Source organism: Scyliorhinus torazame, chromosome 12 (assembly GCF_047496885.1).
Source record: "Scyliorhinus torazame isolate Kashiwa2021f chromosome 12, sScyTor2.1, whole genome shotgun sequence".
NCBI classification, from domain to species: Eukaryota; Metazoa; Chordata; class Chondrichthyes; order Carcharhiniformes; family Scyliorhinidae; genus Scyliorhinus; species Scyliorhinus torazame.
In genome coordinates, this window is record NC_092718.1 from 209,309,630 (window position 1) to 209,332,197 (window position 22,568).

The window sequence follows — 22,568 nt, forward strand, 5'->3', positions numbered from 1 at the left end:
GGTGCGGGGCAGGGGCTCCATGGTGCAAGGCAGGAGCTCCATGGCGCAGGGCAGGAGCTCCATGGTGCAGGGCAGGAGCTCCATGGTGCTAGGCAGGAGCTCCATGGTGCAGGGCAGGAGCTCCATGGTGCGGGGCAGGAGCTCCATGGTGCAGGGCAGGAGCTCCATGGTGCAGGGCAGGAGCTACATGGTGCAAGGCAGGAGCTCCATGGTGCAAGGCAGGGGCTCCATAGTGCGGGGCAGGAGCTCCATGGTGCAGGGCAGGAGCTCCATGGTGCAAGGCAGGAGCTCCATGGTGCAGGGCATGAGCTCCATGGTGCGGGGCAGGGGCTCCATGGTTGAGGCAGGAGCTCCAAGGTGCAGGACAGGAGCTCCATGGTGCGGGGCAGGAGCTCCATGGTGCAGGACAGGAGCTCCATGGCGCAGGGCATGAGCTCCATGGTGCAGGGCAGGAGCTCCATGGCGCAGGGCATGAGCTCCATGGTGCAGGGCAGGAGCTCCATGGTGAGGGGCAGGAGCTCCATGGTGCAAGGCAGGAGCTCCATGGTGCAGGGCAGGAGCTCCATGGCAGGGCAGGAGCTCCATGGCGGGGCAGGAGCTCCATGGTGGGGCAGGAGCTCCATGGTGCAGGGCAGGAGCTCCATGATGCAGGGCAGGAGCTCCATGGCGAGGGGCAGGAGCTCCATGGTGCAGGGCAGGAGCTCCATGATGCAGGGCAGGAGCTCCATGGCGAGGGGCAGGAGCTCCATGGTGCAGGGCAGGAGCTCCATGATGCAGGGCAGGAGCTCCATGGCATGGGGCAGGAGCTCCATGGCGTGGCAGGGGCTCCATGGTGCGGGGCAGGAGCTCCATGGTGCAGGGCAGGAGCTCCATGATGCAGGGCAGGAGCTCCATGGCGCAGGTCAGGAGCTCCATGGCGCAGGGCAGGAGCTCCATGGCAGGGCAGGAGCTCCATGGCGGGGCAGGAGCTCCATGGTGGGGCAGGAGCTCCATGGTGCAGGGCAGGTGCTCCATGGCGGGGCAGGAGCTCCATGGCGGGGCAGGAGCTCCATGGCGCGGGGCAGGAGTTCCATGATGCAGGGCAGGAGCTCCATGGCGCGGGGCAGGAGCTCCATGGTGCAGGGCAGGAGCTCCATGATGCAGGGCAGGAGCTCCATGGCGCGGGGCTGGAGCTCCATGGTGCGGGGCAGGAGCTCCATGGCGGGGCAGGAGCTCCATGATGCAGGGCAGGAGCTGCATGTTGCAGGGCAGGAGCTCCATGGCATGGGGCAGGAGCTCCATGGCAGGGCAGGAGCTCCATGGCGGGGCAGGAGCTCCATGGTGCAGGGCAGGAGCTCCATGGTGCGGGGCAGGAGCTCCATGGCGGGGCAGGAGCTCCATGATGCAGGGCAGGAGCTCCATGATGCAGGGCAGGAGCTCCATGGCATGGGGCAGGAGCTCCATGGCAGGGCAGGAGCTCCATGGCGGGGCAGGAGCTCCATGGTGGGGCAGGAGCTCCATGGTGCAGGGCAGGAGCTCCATGATGCAGGGCAGGAGCTCAATGGCGGGGCAGGAGCTCCATGGCGCGGGGCAGGGGCTCCATGGTGCAGGGCAGGAGCTCAATGGCGGGGCAGGGGCTCCATGGTGCAGGGCAGGAGCTCCATGATGCAGGGCAGGAGCTCCATGGTGCAGGGCAGGAGCTCCATGGTGCAGGGCAGGAGCTCAATGGCGGGGCAGGAGCTCCATGGCGCGGGGCAGGGGCTCCATGGTGCAGGGCAGGAGCTCCATGATGCCGGGCAGGAGCTCCATGGTGCAGGGCAGGTGCTCCATGGTGCAGGGCAGGAGCTCCATGGTGCAGGGCAGGAGCTCCATGGTGCAGGGCAGGAGCTCCATGGCGGGGCAGGAGCTCCATGGTGCAGGGCAGGAGCTCCATGGTGCAGGGCAGGAGCTCCATGGTGCAGGGCAGGAGTTCCATGGTGCAGGGCAGGAGCTCCATGGCGGGGCAGGAGCTCCATGGTGCAGGGCAGGAGCTCCATGGTGCGGGGCAGGGGCTCCATGGCGCGGGGCAGGGGCTCCATGGTGCAGGGCAGGAGCTCCATGGTGCGGGGCAGGGGCTCCATGGTGCGGGGCAGGGGCTCCATGGTGCAGGGCAGGAGCTCCATGGCGCAGGGCAGGAGCTCCATGGTGCAGGGCAGGTGCTCCATGGCTGAGGGCAGGAGCTCCATGATGCAGGGCAGGAGCTCCATGGCTGAGGGCAGGAGCTCCATGGTGCAGGGCAGGAGCTCCATGGTGCAGGGCAGGTGCTCCATGGTGCAGGGCAGGAGCTCCATGGCGGGGCAGGAGCTCCATGGTTGAGGCAGGAGCTCAATGGTGCAGGGCAGGTGCTCCATGGTGCAGGGCAGGAGCTCCATGGTGCAGGGCAGGGGCTCCATGGTGCAGGGCAGGAGCTCCATGGTGCAGGGCAGGAGCTCCATGGCGTGGGGCAGGAGCTCCATGGTGCAGGGCAGGGGCTCCATGGTGCAGGGCAGGAGCTCCATGGTGCAGGGCAGGAGCTCCATGGCGTGGGGCAGGAGCTCCATGGTGCAGGGCAGGGGCTCCATGGTGCAGGGCAGGAGCTCCATGGTGCAGGGCAGGAGATGCATGGCGCGGGGCAGGAGTTCTATGGTGCAGGGCAGGAGCTCCATGGCGTGGGGCAGGAGCTACATGGCGCAGGGCAGGAGCTCCATGGCGCAGGGCAGGAGCTCCATGGTGCTAGGCAGGAGCTCCATGGTGCAGGGCAGGAGATCCATGGTGCGGGGCAGGAGTTCTATGGTGCAGGGCAGGAGCTCCATGGCGTGGGGCAGGAGCTACATGGCGCAGGGCAGGAGCTCCATGGCGCAGGGCAGGAGCTCCATGGTGCTAGGCAGGAGCTCCATGGTGCAGGGCAGGAGCTCCATGGTGCGGGGCAGGAGCTCCATGGTGCAGGGCAGGAGCTACATGGTGCAAGGCAGGAGCTCCATGGTGCAGGGCATGAGCTCCATGGTTGAGGCAGGAGCTCCAAGGTGCAGGACAGGAGCTCCATGGTGCTGGGCAGGAGCTCCATGGTGCAGGACAGGAGCTCCATGGTGCTGGGCAGGAGCTCCATGGTTGAGGCAGGAGCTCCAAGGTGCAGGACAGGAGCTCCATGGTGCTGGGCAGGAGCTCCATGGTGCAGGGCAGGAGCTCCATGGTGCAGGGCAGGAGCTCCATGGTGAGGGGCAGGAGCTCCATGGTGCTGGGCAGGAGCTCCATGGTGCAGGGCAGGAGCTCCATGGTGCGGGGCAGGAGCTCCATGGTGCAGGGCAGGAGCTCCATGGCGGGGCAGGAGCTCCATGGTGCAGGGCAGGAGCTCCATGGTGCAGGGCAGAGCTCCATGGCGGGGCAGGAGCTCCATGACGCGGGGCAGGAGCTCCATGGCGGGGCAGGAGCTCCATGGTGCAGGGCAGGAGCTCCATGATGCATGGCAGGAGCTCCATGGCGGGGCAGGAGCTCCATGGCGCGGGGCAGGAGTTCCATGGCGGGGCAAGAGCTCCATGGTGCGGTGCAGGGGCTCCATGGTGCAGGGCAGGAGCTCCATGGCGTGGGGCAGGAGGTCCATTGTGCAGGGCAGGAGCTCCATGGTGCAGGGCAGGAGCTCCATGGTGCAGGGCAGGAGCTCCATGGTGCAGGGCAGAGCTCCATGGCGGGGCAGGAGCTCCATGACACGGGGCAGGAGCTTCATGGCGGGGCAGGAGCTCCATGGTGCAGGGCAGGAGCTCCATGATGCAGGGCAGGAGCTCCATGGCGCGGGGCAGGAGCTCCATGATGCAGGGCAGGAGCTCCATGGCGGGGCAGGAGCTCCATGGCGCGGGGCAGGAGTTCCATGGCGGGGCAAGAGCTCCATGGTGCGGGGCAGGGGCTCCATGGCGTGCGGCAGGAGCTCCATGGTGCAGGGCAGGAGCTCCATGGTGCAGGGCAGGAGCTCCATGGCGTGGGGCAGGAGCTCCATGGTGCAGGGCAGGAGCTCCATGGTGCAGGGCAGGAGCTCCATGGCGGGGCAGGAGCTCCATGGCGCAGGGCAGGAGCTCCATGGTGGGGCAGGAGCTCCATGGTGCAGGGCAGGAGATCCATGGTGCAGGGCAGGAGCTCCATGGTGCAGGGCAGGAGCTCCATGGTGCAGGGCAGGGGCTCCATGGTGCAGGGCAGGAGCTCCATGGTGCAGGGCAGGAGCTCCATGATGCAGGGCAGGAGCTCCATGGTTGAGGCAGTAGCTCCATGGTGCAGGGCAGGTGCTCCATGGTGCAGGGCAGGAGCTCCATGGTGGGGCAGGAGCTCCATGGTGCAGGGCAGGAGGTCCATGGTGCAGGGCAGGAGCTCCATGGCGCAGGGCAGGAGATCCATGGCGCGGGGCAGGAGCTCCATGGTGCAGGGCAGGAGCTCCATGGCAGGGCAGGAGCTCCATGGTGCAGGACAGGAGCTCCATGGTGCAGGGCAGGAGCTCCATGGCGGGGCAGGAGCTCCATGATGCAGGGCAGGAGCTCCATGGTGCGGGGCAGGAGCTCCATGGCGCGGGGCAGGAGCTCCATGGTGCAGGGCAGGAGCTCCATGGTTGAGGCAGTAGCTCCATGGTGCAGGGCAGGTGCTCCATAGTGCAGGGCAGGAGCTCCATGGTGGGGCAGGAGCTCCATGGTGCAGGGCAGGAGGTCCATGGTGCAGGGCAGGAGCTCCATGGCGCAGGGCAGGAGCTCCATGGTGCAGGGCAGGAGCTCCATGGCAGGGCAGGAGCTCCATGGTGCGGGGCAGGAGCTCCATGGTGCAGGGCAGGAGCTCCATGGTGGGGCAGGAGCTCCATGGCGCGGGGCAGGAGCTCCATGGCGGGGCAGGGGCTCCATGGTGCAGGGCAGGAGCTCCATGATGCAGGGCAGGAGCTCCATGGTGCAGGGCAGGAGCTCCATGGCGGGGCAGGGGCTCCATGGTGCAGGGCAGGAGCTCCATGATGCAGGGCAGGAGCTCCATGGTGCAGGGCAGGAGCTCAATGGCGGGGCAGGAGCTCCATGGCGCGGGGCAGGGGCTCCATGGTGCAGGGCAGGAGCTCCATGATGCAGGGCAGGAGCTCCATGGTGCAGGGCAGGTGCTCCATGGTGCAGGGCAGGAGCTCCATGGTGCAGGGCAGGAGCCCCATGGCGCAGGGCAGGAGCTCCATGGCGGGGCAGGAGCTCCATGGTGCAGGGCAGGAGCTCCATGGTGCAGGGCAGGAGCTCCATGGTGCAGGGCAGGAGCTCCATGGTGCAGGGCAGGAGCTCCATGGCGGGGCAGGAGCTCCATGGTGCAGGGCAGGAGCTCCATGGTGCGGGGCAGGGGCTCCATGGCGCGGGGCAGGAGCTCCATGGTGCGGGGCAGGGGCTCCATGGTGCAGGGCAGGAGCTCCATGGTGCGGGGCAGGGGCTCCATGGTGCAGGGCAGGAGCTCCATGGCGCAGGGCAGGAGCTCCATGGTGCAGGGCAGGTGCTCCATGGCTGAGGGCAGGAGCTACATGATGCAGGGCAGGAGCTCCATGGCTGAGGGCAGGAGCTCCATGGTGCAGGGCAGGAGCTCCATGGTGCAGGGCAGGTGCTCCATGGTGCAGGGCAGGAGCTCCATGGCGGGGCAGGAGTTCCATGGTTGAGGCAGGAGCTCAATGGTGCAGGGCAGGTGCTCCATGGTGCAGGGCAGGAGCTCCATGGTGCAGGGCAGGGGCTCCATGGTTCAGGGCAGGAGCTCCATGGTGCAGGGCAGGAGCTCCATGGCGTGGGGCAGGAGCTCCATGGTGCAGGGCAGGGGCTCCATGGTGCAGGGCAGGAGCTCCATGGTGCAGGGCAGGAGCTCCATGGCGTGGGGCAGGAGCTCCATGGTGCAGGGCAGGGGCTCCATGGTGCAGGGCAGGAGCTCCATGGTGCAGGGCAGGAGCTCCATGGCGCGGGGCAGGAGCTCCATAGTGCAGGGCAGGGGCTCCATGGTGAAGGGCAGGAGCTCCATGGCGCAGGGCAGGAGATGCATGGCACGGGGCAGGAGCTCAATGGCAGGGCAGTAGCTCCATGGGGCAGGGCAGGAGCTCCATGGTGCAGGGCAGGAGTTCCATGGTGCAGGGCAGGAGCTCCATGGCGTGGGGCAGGAGCTACATGGCGCAGGGCAGGAGCTCCATGGTGCGGGGCAGGGGCTCCATGGTGCAAGGCAGGAGCTCCATGGCGCAGGGCAGGAGCTCCATGGTGCAGGGCAGGAGCTCCATGGTGCTAGGCAGGAGCTCCATGGTGCAGGGCAGGAGCTCCATGGTGCGGGGCAGGAGCTCCATGGTGCAGGGCAGGAGCTCCATGGTGCAGGGCAGGAGCTACATGGTGCAAGGCAGGAGCTCCATGGTGCAAGGCAGGGGCTCCATAGTGCGGGGCAGGAGCTCCATGGTGCAGGGCAGGAGCTCCATGGTGCAAGGCAGGAGCTCCATGGTGCAGGGCATGAGCTCCATGGTGCGGGGCAGGGGCTCCATGGTTGAGGCAGGAGCTCCAAGGTGCAGGACAGGAGCTCCATGGTGCGGGGCAGGAGCTCCATGGTGCAGGACAGGAGCTCCATGGCGCAGGGCATGAGCTCCATGGTGCAGGGCAGGAGCTCCATGGCGCAGGGCATGAGCTCCATGGTGCAGGGCAGGAGCTCCATGGTGAGGGGCAGGAGCTCCATGGTGCAAGGCAGGAGCTCCATGGTGCAGGGCAGGAGCTCCATGGCAGGGCAGGAGCTCCATGGCGGGGCAGGAGCTCCATGGTGGGGCAGGAGCTCCATGGTGCAGGGCAGGAGCTCCATGATGCAGGGCAGGAGCTCCATGGCGAGGGGCAGGAGCTCCATGGTGCAGGGCAGGAGCTCCATGATGCAGGGCAGGAGCTCCATGGCGAGGGGCAGGAGCTCCATGGTGCAGGGCAGGAGCTCCATGATGCAGGGCAGGAGCTCCATGGCATGGGGCAGGAGCTCCATGGCGTGGCAGGGGCTCCATGGTGCGGGGCAGGAGCTCCATGGTGCAGGGCAGGAGCTCCATGATGCAGGGCAGGAGCTCCATGGCGCAGGTCAGGAGCTCCATGGCGCAGGGCAGGAGCTCCATGGCAGGGCAGGAGCTCCATGGCGGGGCAGGAGCTCCATGGTGGGGCAGGAGCTCCATGGTGCAGGGCAGGTGCTCCATGGCGGGGCAGGAGCTCCATGGCGGGGCAGGAGCTCCATGGCGCGGGGCAGGAGTTCCATGATGCAGGGCAGGAGCTCCATGGCGCGGGGCAGGAGCTCCATGGTGCAGGGCAGGAGCTCCATGATGCAGGGCAGGAGCTCCATGGCGCGGGGCTGGAGCTCCATGGTGCGGGGCAGGAGCTCCATGGCGGGGCAGGAGCTCCATGATGCAGGGCAGGAGCTGCATGTTGCAGGGCAGGAGCTCCATGGCATGGGGCAGGAGCTCCATGGCAGGGCAGGAGCTCCATGGCGGGGCAGGAGCTCCATGGTGCAGGGCAGGAGCTCCATGGTGCGGGGCAGGAGCTCCATGGCGGGGCAGGAGCTCCATGATGCAGGGCAGGAGCTCCATGATGCAGGGCAGGAGCTCCATGGCATGGGGCAGGAGCTCCATGGCAGGGCAGGAGCTCCATGGTGGGGCAGGAGCTCCATGGTGCAGGGCAGGAGCTCCATGATGCAGGGCAGGAGCTCAATGGCGGGGCAGGAGCTCCATGGCGCGGGGCAGGGGCTCCATGGTGCAGGGCAGGAGCTCAATGGCGGGGCAGGGGCTCCATGGTGCAGGGCAGGAGCTCCATGATGCAGGGCAGGAGCTCCATGGTGCAGGGCAGGAGCTCCATGGTGCAGGGCAGGAGCTCAATGGCGGGGCAGGAGCTCCATGGCGCGGGGCAGGGGCTCCATGGTGCAGGGCAGGAGCTCCATGATGCCGGGCAGGAGCTCCATGGTGCAGGGCAGGTGCTCCATGGTGCAGGGCAGGAGCTCCATGGTGCAGGGCAGGAGCTCCATGGTGCAGGGCAGGAGCTCCATGGCGGGGCAGGAGCTCCATGGTGCAGGGCAGGAGCTCCATGGTGCAGGGCAGGAGCTCCATGGTGCAGGGCAGGAGTTCCATGGTGCAGGGCAGGAGCTCCATGGCGGGGCAGGAGCTCCATGGTGCAGGGCAGGAGCTCCATGGTGCGGGGCAGGGGCTCCATGGCGCGGGGCAGGGGCTCCATGGTGCAGGGCAGGAGCTCCATGGTGCGGGGCAGGGGCTCCATGGTGCGGGGCAGGGGCTCCATGGTGCAGGGCAGGAGCTCCATGGCGCAGGGCAGGAGCTCCATGGTGCAGGGCAGGTGCTCCATGGCTGAGGGCAGGAGCTCCATGATGCAGGGCAGGAGCTCCATGGCTGAGGGCAGGAGCTCCATGGTGCAGGGCAGGAGCTCCATGGTGCAGGGCAGGTGCTCCATGGTGCAGGGCAGGAGCTCCATGGCGGGGCAGGAGCTCCATGGTTGAGGCAGGAGCTCAATGGTGCAGGGCAGGTGCTCCATGGTGCAGGGCAGGAGCTCCATGGTGCAGGGCAGGGGCTCCATGGTGCAGGGCAGGAGCTCCATGGTGCAGGGCAGGAGCTCCATGGCGTGGGGCAGGAGCTCCATGGTGCAGGGCAGGGGCTCCATGGTGCAGGGCAGGAGCTCCATGGTGCAGGGCAGGAGCTCCATGGCGTGGGGCAGGAGCTCCATGGTGCAGGGCAGGGGCTCCATGGTGCAGGGCAGGAGCTCCATGGTGCAGGGCAGGAGATGCATGGCGCGGGGCAGGAGTTCTATGGTGCAGGGCAGGAGCTCCATGGCGTGGGGCAGGAGCTACATGGCGCAGGGCAGGAGCTCCATGGCGCAGGGCAGGAGCTCCATGGTGCTAGGCAGGAGCTCCATGGTGCAGGGCAGGAGCTCCATGGTGCGGGGCAGGAGTTCTATGGTGCAGGGCAGGAGCTCCATGGCGTGGGGCAGGAGCTACATGGCGCAGGGCAGGAGCTCCATGGCGCAGGGCAGGAGCTCCATGGTGCTAGGCAGGAGCTCCATGGTGCAGGGCAGGAGCTCCATGGTGCGGGGCAGGAGCTCCATGGTGCAGGGCAGGAGCTACATGGTGCAAGGCAGGAGCTCCATGGTGCAGGGCATGAGCTCCATGGTTGAGGCAGGAGCTCCAAGGTGCAGGACAGGAGCTCCATGGTGCTGGGCAGGAGCTCCATGGTGCAGGACAGGAGCTCCATGGTGCTGGGCAGGAGCTCCATGGTTGAGGCAGGAGCTCCAAGGTGCAGGACAGGAGCTCCATGGTGCTGGGCAGGAGCTCCATGGTGCAGGGCAGGAGCTCCATGGTGCAGGGCAGGAGCTCCATGGTGAGGGGCAGGAGCTCCATGGTGCTGGGCAGGAGCTCCATGGTGCAGGGCAGGAGCTCCATGGTGCGGGGCAGGAGCTCCATGGTGCAGGGCAGGAGCTCCATGGCGGGGCAGGAGCTCCATGGTGCAGGGCAGGAGCTCCATGGTGCAGGGCAGAGCTCCATGGCGGGGCAGGAGCTCCATGACGCGGGGCAGGAGCTCCATGGCGGGGCAGGAGCTCCATGGTGCAGGGCAGGAGCTCCATGATTCAGGGCAGGAGCTCCATGGCGCGGGGCAGGAGCTCCATGGTGCAGGGCAGGAGCTCCATGATGCATGGCAGGAGCTCCATGGCGGGGCAGGAGCTCCATGGCGCGGGGCAGGAGTTCCATGGCGGGGCAAGAGCTCCATGGTGCGGTGCAGGGGCTCCATGGTGCAGGGCAGGAGCTCCATGGCGTGGGGCAGGAGGTCCATTGTGCAGGGCAGGAGCTCCATGGTGCAGGGCAGGAGCTCCATGGTGCATGGCAGGAGCTCCATGGTGCAGGGCAGAGCTCCATGGCGGGGCAGGAGCTCCATGACACGGGGCAGGAGCTTCATGGCGGGGCAGGAGCTCCATGGTGCAGGGCAGGAGCTCCATGATGCAGGGCAGGAGCTCCATGGCGCGGGGCAGGAGCTCCATGATGCAGGGCAGGAGCTCCATGGCGGGGCAGGAGCTCCATGGCGCGGGGCAGGAGTTCCATGGCGGGGCAAGAGCTCCATGGTGCGGGGCAGGGGCTCCATGGCGTGCGGCAGGAGCTCCATGGTGCAGGGCAGGAGCTCCATGGTGCAGGGCAGGAGCTCCATGGCGTGGGGCAGGAGCTCCATGGTGCAGGGCAGGAGCTCCATGGTGCAGGGCAGGAGCTCCATGGCGGGGCAGGAGCTCCATGGCGCAGGGCAGGAGCTCCATGGTGGGGCAGGAGCTCCATGGTGCAGGGCAGGAGATCCATGGTGCAGGGCAGGAGCTCCATGGTGCAGGGCAGGAGCTCCATGGTGCAGGGCAGGGGCTCCATGGTGCAGGGCAGGAGCTCCATGGTGCAGGGCAGGAGCTCCATGATGCAGGGCAGGAGCTCCATGGTTGAGGCAGTAGCTCCATGGTGCAGGGCAGGTGCTCCATGGTGCAGGGCAGGAGCTCCATGGTGGGGCAGGAGCTCCATGGTGCAGGGCAGGAGGTCCATGGTGCAGGGCAGGAGCTCCATGGCGCAGGGCAGGAGATCCATGGCGCGGGGCAGGAGCTCCATGGTGCAGGGCAGGAGCTCCATGGCAGGGCAGGAGCTCCATGGTGCAGGACAGGAGCTCCATGGTGCAGGGCAGGAGCTCCATGGCGGGGCAGGAGCTCCATGATGCAGGGCAGGAGCTCCATGGTGCGGGGCAGGAGCTCCATGGCGCGGGGCAGGAGCTCCATGGTGCAGGGCAGGAGCTCCATGGTTGAGGCAGTAGCTCCATGGTGCAGGGCAGGTGCTCCATAGTGCAGGGCAGGAGCTCCATGGTGGGGCAGGAGCTCCATGGTGCAGGGCAGGAGGTCCATGGTGCAGGGCAGGAGCTCCATGGCGCAGGGCAGGAGCTCCATGGTGCAGGGCAGGAGCTCCATGGCAGGGCAGGAGCTCCATGGTGCGGGGCAGGAGCTCCATGGTGCAGGGCAGGAGCTCCATGGTGGGGCAGGAGCTCCATGGTGCAGGGCAGGAGCTCCATGGTGCAGGGCAGGTGCTCCATGGCGCAGGGCAGGAGCTCCATGGCGGGGCAGGAGCTCCATGGTGCGGGGCAGGAGCTTCATGGTGCAAGGCAGGAGCTCCATGGCGCAGGACAGGAGCTCCATGGTGGGGGTCAGGGGCTCCATGGTGCAAGGCAGGAGCTCCATGGCGCAGGGCAGGAGCTTCATGGTGCAAGGCAGGAGCTCCATGGTGCAGGGCAGGAGCTCCATGGTGCAAGGCAGGAGCTCCATGGTGCGGGGCAGGGGCTCCATGGCGCAGGGCAGGAGCTCCATGGTGCAGGGCAGGAGCTCCATGGTGCAGGCACTGGTGGGAACCCACAAGTGTAAGCGACAGAGGTCGGTGGGACTTCCGGATCTCACTCCAGCTGCTCCTCTAGCGTATGAAGGAGCCCAGAAGCCCCCGGGCACCCGATGGGAAGAGGATCATTAGGGGCACAGCCCAGGCTCTTCCACCCAGGAGACCCTGGAAGTGCCCAGCCCATCTAATACCTCTCTGTCTGTGAGCGACACACCTCCAACCCCAAACACTGAGGAGGGCAACACTGCAACACCTGTGCTGCTCAAAAGCAGGCTGGGACCCTCAAGGTCCAGGCCCAGGTCCCCCTGGTGAAGCCCACCAAGGTCATCTCAGGTAGCATAAGAACTAGGAGCAGGAGTTGGCCATCTGGCCCCTCGAGCCTGCTCCACCATTCAATGAGATCATGGCTGATCTTTTGTGGACTCAGCTCCACTTTCGGGCCCGAACACCATAACCCTTAATCCCTTTATTCTTCAAAAAACTATCTATCTTTATCTTAAAAACATTTAATGAAGGAGCCTCTACTGCTTCACTGGGCAAGGAATTCCATAGATTCACAACCCTTTGGGTGACGAAGTTCCTCCTAAACTCAGTCCTAATCTACTTCCCCTTATTTTGAGGCTATGCCCCCTAGTTCTGCTTTCACCCGCCAGTGGAAACAACCTGCCCGCATCTATCCTATCTATTCCCTTCATAATTTTATATGTTTCTATAAGATCCCCCCCTCATCCTTCTAAATTCCAACGAGTACAGTCCCAGTCTACTCAACCTCTCCTCGTAATCCAACCCCTTCAGCTCTGGGATTAACCTAGTGAATCTCCTCTGCACACCCTCCAGTGCCAGTACGTCCTTTCTCAAGTAAAACTGAACACAATACTCCAGGTGTAGCCTCACTAACAACTTATACAATTGCAGCATAACCTCCCTAGTTTTAAACTCCATCCCTCTAGCAATGAAGGACAAAATTCCATTTGCCTTCAATCACCTGTTGCACCTGTAAACCAACTTTTTGCGACTCATGCACTAGCACACCCAGGTCTCTCTGCACAGCAGCATGTTTTAATATTTTATCATTTAAATAATAATCCCTTTTGCTGTTATTCCTACCAAAATGGATAACCTCACATTTGTCAACATTGTATTCCATCTGCCAGACCCTAGCCCATTCACTTAGCCTATCCAAATCCCTCTGCAGATTCCCAGTATCCCCTGCACTTTTTGCTTTACCACTTATCTTAGTGTCGTCTGCAAACTTGGACACATTGCCCTTGGTCCCCAACTCCAAACCATCTATGTAAATTGTGAACAGTTGTGGGCCCAACACTGATCCCTGAGGGACACCACTAGCTACTGATTGCCAACCAGAGAAACACCCATTAATCCCCACTCTTTGCTTTCTATTAATTAACCAATCCAATATCCATGCTACGACTTTACCCTTAATGCCATGCAGGGCGTGGAAGTCAGCAGACTGCCCCAACCTCAGCTCTGGATCCTGGGGATATACCCAGATGTAGTGGGCGGGTGAGGAAGAGTCAGAAACGATGGGCACCTTGCGGGCACGGGCGAACCTCGGCATTAGTAGAGAAGAGCCACCATTGTAATAACTAGTGAATGTTAAAATTCACTTTGCTCACCCATATAGAGCCTCCAGTCATGACGCCAAGTGAAAACTCAGTACTCCCTCCCTGTGCAGTGGCAGGGCAAAGTCCCCCCCCCCCCCCCTGACAATGACGTAATGCTGCACCACTCCTGGCACAGACTCCCCCCCCCAGCTTCACCACCCCCCCCCAATCCCTCATCCATTGGAAGGTTTGCCCCCCCACCCCCCCACCCCCACACCAATGCTCAAGCCCCTCATGTCTGTCAGCGCTCTCTCGATATGAGGATGCCATTGGCTGCAAACGTGTGAGAGTTTGTTCACCTGGTGGGGAAGCACACCGGGACCTCGACCTCGGAGAGGGGGCAGCAGGAGCTGAGATGTGTCATTCGGCCTCGCTGAGCCCCGAGTCCTCCCCGGTCAGTGGCAGCTCGCGTTCAGCTCTCCGTCTGGCAGGCGTCAGACATTTCGCGGAGGACAAGATGAGCATCGCTCTGTCCTCATTGCAAGTCATCACCATTATTGTCCCGCAGCGTCCGCTCAGTCACTTCAGCGCCCTACCCATGAATGGAGCGGTCATCATTTAAAAAACAATTTTTTTTGGTACAAATTTAGAGTACCCAATTCATTTTTTCCAATTAAGGGGCAATTTAGCGTAGCCAATCCACCTAGTCCTGCTCATCTTTGGGTTGTGGGGGCGAAACCCACGCAAACACGGGGAGAATGTGCAAACTCCACACGGACAGTGACCCAGAGCCGGGATCGAACCTGGGACCTCGGCACCGTGCGGCAGCATTGCTAACCACTGCGCCACCGTGCTGCCACATAGAGCGGTCATCATGATGACCTCCTGCAGGCCACACAGTTGTGAGAAGAAGTGGGAGTGTTCTTCCCAACCTAGTCCTGGGAATCGGTAAACCTAGACGCTGCAAGGCCATCCTAATCCCCCACTCCATGTGAGTCCTGGCCATTGTCCGAGGTCCTTCCTCCGTCGATTTCGCCTCGATCTCCTCCTCAACCGAGGAGATGTGGCAGTCCTCCATCTCCTCCTGGTCCAGCTGCTCTCCCCGTTGCAGTGCCAAGCTGTGCAGAGCGCAGCAGACCACAATGATGTTGGACATCCACTGGGGGCTGTATTGGAGGGCTCCCCCTGACCGGTCCAGCCACCGGAACCGCACCTTGAGCAGGCCTATCACTACTTGGGTCCTCCTAATCTCAAGGGATCTGGGGCTGTGTGCGTGGTTTCGCTTCAGGGGCCCCCCTTGCTGGGCGTGTGACACACGTTGACACGAGCCACATTGTAGCGAGTGTCGGTGGCCTCCGCACTGGTGTCATCGGCCACCTCTTGAGAGGGTACCCTTTGTCCCCGAGGAACCATCCCTCCAGCTGCTGTCTCCCTCAAAAACAGCTGGCATCTCTGAGGATCCCAGGACGTATCTGTCATGGACACTCCCAGGAAACGGGCACATACCTGCCTAACGCGCATGGAATGGTCACATAACATCTAGGATTGAGGGAGCGGAATCCCTTGCACTTCACAAACAGGGGAGGTGGTGGCGTATTGGCATTGTCACTGGACAGTAATCCAGAGACCCAGGGGACTGCTCTGGGGATCCAGGTTCAAATCCCACCACAGCAGATGGTGAAATTTGAATTCAATAAAAAATATGGAATTAAAAGTCTAATGATAACCATTGTTGATTGTTGTAAAAACCCATCTGGTTCACTAATGTCCTTTTGGAAAGGAAATCCGCCCTCCTTACCTGGTCTGGCCTACACGTGACTCCAGACCCACAGCAATGTGGTTGACTCTTTAAAATAAATGCCACTCAGTTTGAGGGCAATTGGGGAAGGGCCACAAATGTTGGCCTTGCCTGCGACGCCCACGTCCAATGGAAGAATGAAGAAAAAAAGCAACCAATGCCACCATGGGGAGCACAGAGTCACGTGGGTGCAGCCGATGATACGCACCTGAGGAGCATGTCTATCCTCCCGCCTTGTATTAGGGGCAACATGTGTGACACCTCTCTGCCATGAAGAGGTGAGTATAAGCCTGGGGGCTCAGCTGCCAAAGGGTTAACCATAGAGCGTCAATCAGTTGCACACTCAAGCATTGCAGGACTGACTGAATTGGCACAATTGACTTGTCAAAGAAGGATCAAGGTGCTGATCAGACAACTGGCCTCCATATAGGGCAGGCGAGGCAGACCTGAGTCACGTTGAGACAGCAATTTGCAGTCAGCTTCATTCTCAGATGCTCCCCCCCATTCCCCCAGCTCCCATGGGATGCAGATTAAACGAGCCCCCAACCTTGAACAGTCAGCCGCCCAGACTTTATCCCCTGATGGCCCGGCCTCCCTCCCGAACCAGTTGTGTTTTTTCCCCTCCCAGACGACTCGTGCCCGGAGGGTACACTTTGCAGCCTGAGGGTCTGGGGTTCACTCTGACCGCACTCGTTCTCCACCCTGAGTGAGGGTCTTCTGCCCTCATGTAGCCGCTCAACACCCCGTGTTAGAGTCCCCTACTCTGCCCATGCAGCCTGGCATTTCAAGGGACAGCCGGGGACCTTACAGTCTCCACCCCCCCCCCCCCCACCAAGTGATTGCATCCACCCACCTCCCGCTGCCACTCTAGAAGTGGAGAAATGGCTACAAGCCCAGCAAGGGGGACCTGTGAGGGGGGAAACTATGCACACCAGCTGCCAGGCCCCTGGACACCAGAAGGCCCAAAGCAGTGAACGGTCACTAAGGCCTGTGAGTAAGCCCACCCCTAAATGCCGAATGGGAAGATCCCTGCCCCCACCCCATCGCCGGACCCAAGTTGCACTAGTCTGGGCCCCCCCCCCCCTCTCTTGCGAGGGGGCAAGTCCCGGGAGGAGGTCTCGCTGATGATATTATAATGTATTTAAATGACCTTCCCGGGCAGGACCCTCATTACGTCATCGGCGAGGGGAGTGGGATAGAAGTGGCATAGGAAGTCACCAACATTTATACAGTTATAGACGCAGCTCTGCAGCCCATGTCGGCTGGATACAGTTCAATAACCATTATTGATTGCCACGCAGCAGGCGGTTGCGTCGTCTGCTCAACAACAGGTGGAGGCCCCACGCCCCACCCCACCCACCACCTTATCGACTGTCTTTAGGTTCTGTGGTCCTGTGCTGCAAGCAGCGTCCCTCAGAGGCAGCTGCTGATGAGGGACATACCGCTCTGTACGCCAGTCCCATGTATGTCTCTGAGAACTAACAAGGTTTCACAAATGGTCAAATCTGTTAGCCATAAACCCCATGAAGCCTCCAAAGCTGCTATGTTTCGCTTCGAAGAAGGGTTTAGGATTATATAGGATTGTTAGTATGTGTGTTAGTATATGAGTATATATCTGTGGTTATGATATGTGTGTTAGTAAGTGTGGTAGTCTGTGTAGAGATATTACGGTACTTAGTAATGCTGGATCACCATTGATAGATATTGTATGTTTCCCATTGGTCAAGTTGTATGGTAGCTCCGCCCTGTAAGGCGGGGTATAAGAGCCCGTGCCGCCCCAGCAGCCTTCTTTCTGTACCTGAGCTGCTGGGGGAAACATCTAGCTTATTAAAGCCTTGGACTACAACCTCGCTTTAGTGGTCATTGATCCTGCATCAATTTAATAAGCTCGATTTAAAAGGATGGAGCTCCGAATCAAGCCGGAGTGTCTGCAACTCAGTCCCCCACGCGGCGAACTCAGCGGCAACCTTCAAGCACTGGCTGGCGTGTTTTAACGGATATCTCGGAACGGCCGAAAACACACCCACGGGAGAACAGAAATTGCAAGTCCTGCACTCGAGGGTGAGCCCGGAAATTTACACCCTCATCGAGGACGCAGACGACTTCGATGCAGCAATGGAGCTGGTAAAAGGACATTATATTCGCCCGGTAAACCAGGTCTACGCCCGACATCCGCTAGCGATGAGGCGACAAATCCTTGGGGAATCACTGGAAGAATTCTACCGTGCACTCCTGGTGTTGGGGAGAAACTGCAGCTGCCCGCAAGTTTCGACGAGCGACCACACAGAACTTTTGATCCGGGACGCTTTTGTTGCAGGTATGCTATCCTCCCAAATCCGCCAGCGTTTGCTGCAGAAAGACACCCTCGGCCTCAAGGAGGCACGGGCCCTTGCCGGCTCCCTGGATGTGGCCTCCCGAAACGCCCGCGCTTACGTACCTGACTGCGCGGCAACCCTCTGGGCACTGTGGATCCTCCCCGCAGCCGACCCCGGGACATTGCCCATCCCCCCACAAGCTTGTGCTGCAAGACGGCCTGGTAACCCTGGGGGGCCCCGCTGCTATTTTTGTGGGCAGGCCAAGCACCCCCGGCAGCGCTGTCCGGCCTGCGCATCTACCTGCAAGGGATGCGGTAAAACGGGCCACTGGTATGCCAGGCCCGGACGGTCGCTGCAGTCTCCGGTGGCGAATGCGGACCGCCACCATAACCCTCTCCACAGTCCCCGTGCGGCCAGCGGGTGCCGCCATCTTTCTCCTCCAGGGCCACGTGCAGCCTCCGGGTGCCGTCATCTTGTCCCGTGGACGCCACGGGTGATGGATGTGCGCTGCCATTTTGTGCACCTCCAGCCATGTGCGACCAATGGGCGCTACCATCTTGGATGGACTCCCAGGACCCCAGCTCGGCTGACCACACACCGCCCGAAGAGAACATTCAACTGCTGCCGCGATTAGCCTCGGTGACCCTGGACCAGTCCCGGCCTCGAACACTCTCAACTGCTACAACAACGGTGCTAATCAACGGGCACGGGATGCCCTGCTTAATCGACTCTGGGAGCACGGAGAGCTTCATACACCCCCAACACGGTAAGGCGCTGTTCTCTCGTCGTCCACCCCGTTAATCAAAAAATCTCCCTGGCCTCCGGTTCCCACTCAGTAGAGATAAAGGAGTTTTGTGTAGCAAACCTCACAGTCCAGGGAAGGGAGTTTAGAAATTACCGGCTCTACATCCTTCCCCACCTCTGCGTGGCCACACTCCTAGGTTTAGCATTCCAGTGCAACCTCCAAAGTCTAACTTTAAAATCCGGCGGCCCTATACCCCCCACTGTCTGCAGCCTCGCGACCCTCAAGGTCGATCCGCCTTCTCTGTTTGCGAACCTCACCCCGGATTGCAAACCCGTCGCCACCAGGAGCAGACGGTACAGTGCCCAGGACCGGATCTTTATTAGGTCAGAGGTCCAAAGGCTACTGAGGGAAGGAGTCATTGAAGCTAGCAACAGTCCCTGGAGAGCTCCAGTAGTGGTGGTAAAGACCGGGGAGAAGCATAGGATGGTCAGTGACTACAGTCAGACCATCAACAGGCTTACGCAGCTGGACGCGTACCCTCTCCCCTTCATATCCGACCTGGTAAACAGGATCGCACATTACAAGGTCTTCTCCACGGTGGATCTTAAGTCCGCCTACCACCAGCTCCCCATCCGCACTAGTGACCGCAAGTACACTGCCTTCGAGGTAGATGGCCGGCTCTACCACTTCTTAAGGGTTCCCTTCGGTGTCACTAACGGGGTCTCGGTCTTCCAGCGCGAGATGGACCGAATGGTTGACCGGTACGGTTTACGGGCAACATTCCCATATCTCGATAATGTCACCATCTGCGGCCACGACCAGCAGGACCACGACACCAACCTCCGAAAATTCCTCCAGACCGCAAAGATCCTTAACCTTACGTATAACAAGGATAAATGCGTGTTTAGCACCGACCGCCTAGCCATCCTCGGCTACGTAGTGCGAAATGGAGTTAAAGGCCCCAACCCTGAACTCAGGCAACCCCTTATGGAGTTCCCCCTCCCTCACTGCTCCAAGGCCCTGAAGCGCTGCCTACGCTTTTTTTCTTACTATGCCCAGTGGGTCCCCAACTATGCGGACAAGGCCTGTCCCCTGATCCAATCCACAGTATTTCCCCTGTCGATAGAGGCCTGCCAGGCCTTCAGCCGCATCAAAGCAGACATTGCAAAGGCCACAATGCACGCCATCGACGAGTCCCTCCCCTTCCAGGTCGAGAGCGACGCGTCTGATGTAGCTCTGGCGGCCACCCTCAACCAAGTGGGCAGACCCATGGCCTTCTTCTCACGTACCCTCCATGCTTCCGAAATCAGTCACTCCTCAGTCGAAAAGTAGGCCCAGGCCATAGTAGAAGCTGTGCGACACTGGAGGCATTACCTGGCCGGCAGGAGATTCACTCTCCTCACTGACCAACGGTCGGTCGCCTTCATGTTCGATAATGCACAGCGGGGCAAGATAAAAAACGATAAGATCTTGCGGTGGAGGATCAAACTCTCCACCTATAACTACGAGATCTTGTATCGTCCCGGGAAGCTAAACGAGCCTCCTGACGCCTTGTCCCGCGGCACATGTGCCAACGCACAAGTGGACCGCCTCCGAGCCCTCCACGAGGACCTCTGCCACCCGGGGGTCACTCGCTTTTTCCACTTTATCAAGACCTGCAACCTGCCCTACTCCATCGAGGAGGTCAGGACTGCCACCAGGGACTGCCAAATCTGCGCGGAGTGCAAACCGCACTTCTACAGTCCAGAGAAAGTGCACCTGATAAAGGCTTCCCGTCCCTTTGAACGCCTCAGTATGGACTTCAAAGGCCCCCTCCCCTCCACTGACCACAACACGTATTTCCTGAACGTGATTGACGAGTACTCCCGGTTCCCATTCGCCATCCCATGCCCCGACATGACCGCAACCACCATCAGGGCCCTCCATCGCATCTTTACGCTGTTCGGGTTCCCCGCTTACATACACAGTGATAGGGGGTCCTCCTTTATGAGCGACGAACTGCATCAATTCCTGCTCAGCAAGGGCATTGCCTCGAGCAGGACGACTAGTTACAACCCCCGGGGTAATGGACAGGTAGAGAGGGAGAACGGAACGGTCTAGAAGACCGTCTTACTGGCCCTACGGTCCAGGAATCTCCCAGTCTCCCGCTGGCAGGAAGTCCTCCCGGATGCCCTCCACTCCATCCCGTCACTGCTTTATACCATGACCAACCAAACACCTCACGAACGTCTCCTTGTCTTCCCCAGGAAGTCCTCCTCTGGGACCTCGCTCCCGACCTGGCTGTCAGCTCCCAGACCCATCCGCACAAGTCGGACCCGTTGGTCAAGAGGGTCCATCTTCTCCACGCTAACTCCCAGTACGCCTACGTGGCGTACCCCGATGGCCGACAAGATACGGTCTCCCTACGAGACCTGGCGCCCGCTGGATCCCCACACTCACCCCAGCCACCAGTTCCACCCTCCCTCCCACCGGTGCACCTTACAGCCGCCCCCTTCCCAGGAGGATCGGTTCTTCAGCCTGTCTCGTCTAGACACCCCCACCCACCGACACACCCCGCAGACGCTCCCTTCCCAGGTCAATCGGCTTCCCCACCAGCGCCGTCTAGGGGTGTTGAAGCTGCCACAGAGATCGAGACCACGCTCCCGGAGTCACAGACACCCAAGCCTCCACCGGCGTCACCACCGAAGCTTCAACGATCACAGAAGACGACCAGGGCCCCCGATCGACTGATTGCTTCATCTTAAAGTGTATATAGTTAATTGTGCAATTGTAAATAGTTACGACAATAAGACAAAACGCTGTATGGAGGTATTACGGTACCTCCATAACTATAACTTCTACCACGTTACCATGTTGTAATACCAAGCCACCACCCCCGCCGGACTCTTTTTTTTAACAGGGGGTGAATGTGGTAGTCTATGTAGAGGTATTACGGTACCTAGTAATGCTGGAACACCATTGGTAGATATTGTATGTTTCCCATTGGTCAAGCTGTATGGTAGCTCCGCCCTGCAAGGCGGGGTATAAGAGCCCGTGCCGCCCCAGCAGCCTTCTTTCTGTACCTGAGCTGCTGGGGGAAACATCTCGCTTATTAAAGCCTTCAGTTGGACTACAACCTCGCTTTAGTAGTCATTGATCGTGCATCAGTAAGTATGTATAATTACTTCACCTGAGGAAGGAGCAGTGCTCCGAAAGCTAGCTCCTGTTGGACTTTAACCTGGTTTTATAAGACTTCTTAATGTTCTCACCCCAGTCCAACGCCGGCATCTCCACATCATGTATAATTATAGTTAGTGTATGTGCATTGTTACTGTGTATCTGTGGTTAGTGTGTGTATGAATATCCACATTGATATTCATTCAACACACTGTAGCGCACAAAGACTCCGAGAGATGAATAGAGTGAATTCGATGAGGCTTTATTAAGCGTGACTGTTCCCCCGCAGTTCAGTAGTAGACTGCCTGCGGGGGAGGACTCCAGGTACTTATACTCCGCCTTCAGGGCGGAGCTAGAGGTCAACGTCCAACCAGGACCCGGGATCTGTCAGCCAATGACATCATGGCTTCACAGTCCCACATGACCCCTAATGCATACTACCACATTCACCCCTTGTTAAAAATGAACCCGGCGGGGTGATGCTTCGCATGGTGGTAAGGGTTTACAAGGCTGGTCCTGGGAGGAAAACTTTTGCATGTTATTACAGTATGTACAAGGTTTTTTTTTGTTTCAAACTATTTACAGTAATCGTCAGGAAAAGACAAAATGTTCTCGTTAAAAGTCCACATATTGTACTGTTAGATCAACGCCACGAGTCGGTCGGGCGGTCTGGTCGTCCGTGTCGATCGCCTCGGCCCCGGTGGTGGTGGTGGTGCTTGTTCCGGTGTTGTCGTCTCCGGGAGCCTTACGGTTTCAGCTTGGGCTTCATTCCTGGTCGGGCCTGGGAGGAGGACCGATCCTCCTGGGAAGGTGGCGGTCGCGGGGTGCGGCGGTGGCAGGAAGGGGGTGATTGGTGTCGGGGGGGTGTGTGTGTTGCCGGCGGGTGCCAGATCTCGCAGGGAGACCGTGTCCTGTCGGCCGTCGGGGTACTCCACGTAAGCGTACTGCGGGTTCGCGTGGAGGAGGTGAACCCTTTCGACCAACGGGTCCGACTTGTGCGCCCGCACATGCTTTCGGAGCAAGATGGGTCCTGGGGCCGCCAGCCAGGTCGGCAGCGACATTCCAGAGGAGGACTTCCTGGGGAAGACAAGGAGGCGCTCATGAGGCGTTTGGTTAGTGCTAGTACACAGTAGCGACCGGATGGAGTGGAGGGCGTCCGGGAGGACCTCCTGCCACCGTGAAACTGGGAGGTCCCTGGACCGTAGGGCCAGTAGGACGGTATTCCAGACCGTGCCGTTCTCCCTCTCTACTTGCCCGTTCCCCCGGGGGTTGTAGCTGGTCGTCCTGCTCGAGGCTATACCGTTGCTGAGCAGGAACTGGCGCAGCTCGTCACTCATGAAGGAGGACCACCTGTCGCTGTGGACGTATGCGGGGCAACCGAACAGTGTGAATATGGTGTTCAGGGCTTTAATGACTGTGGCCGCGGTCATGTCAGAACAGGGGATGGCGAATGGGAAGCGGGAGTACTCGTCCACCACATTAAGGAAGTATATGTTGCGGTCGGTGGAGGGGAGGGGTCCTTTGAAATCCAGACTAAGGCGTTCAAAGGGGCGGGAAGCCTTAATCAGGTGCGCACCATCCGGCCTGAAAAAATGCGGTTTGCACTCTGCGCAGATGTGGCA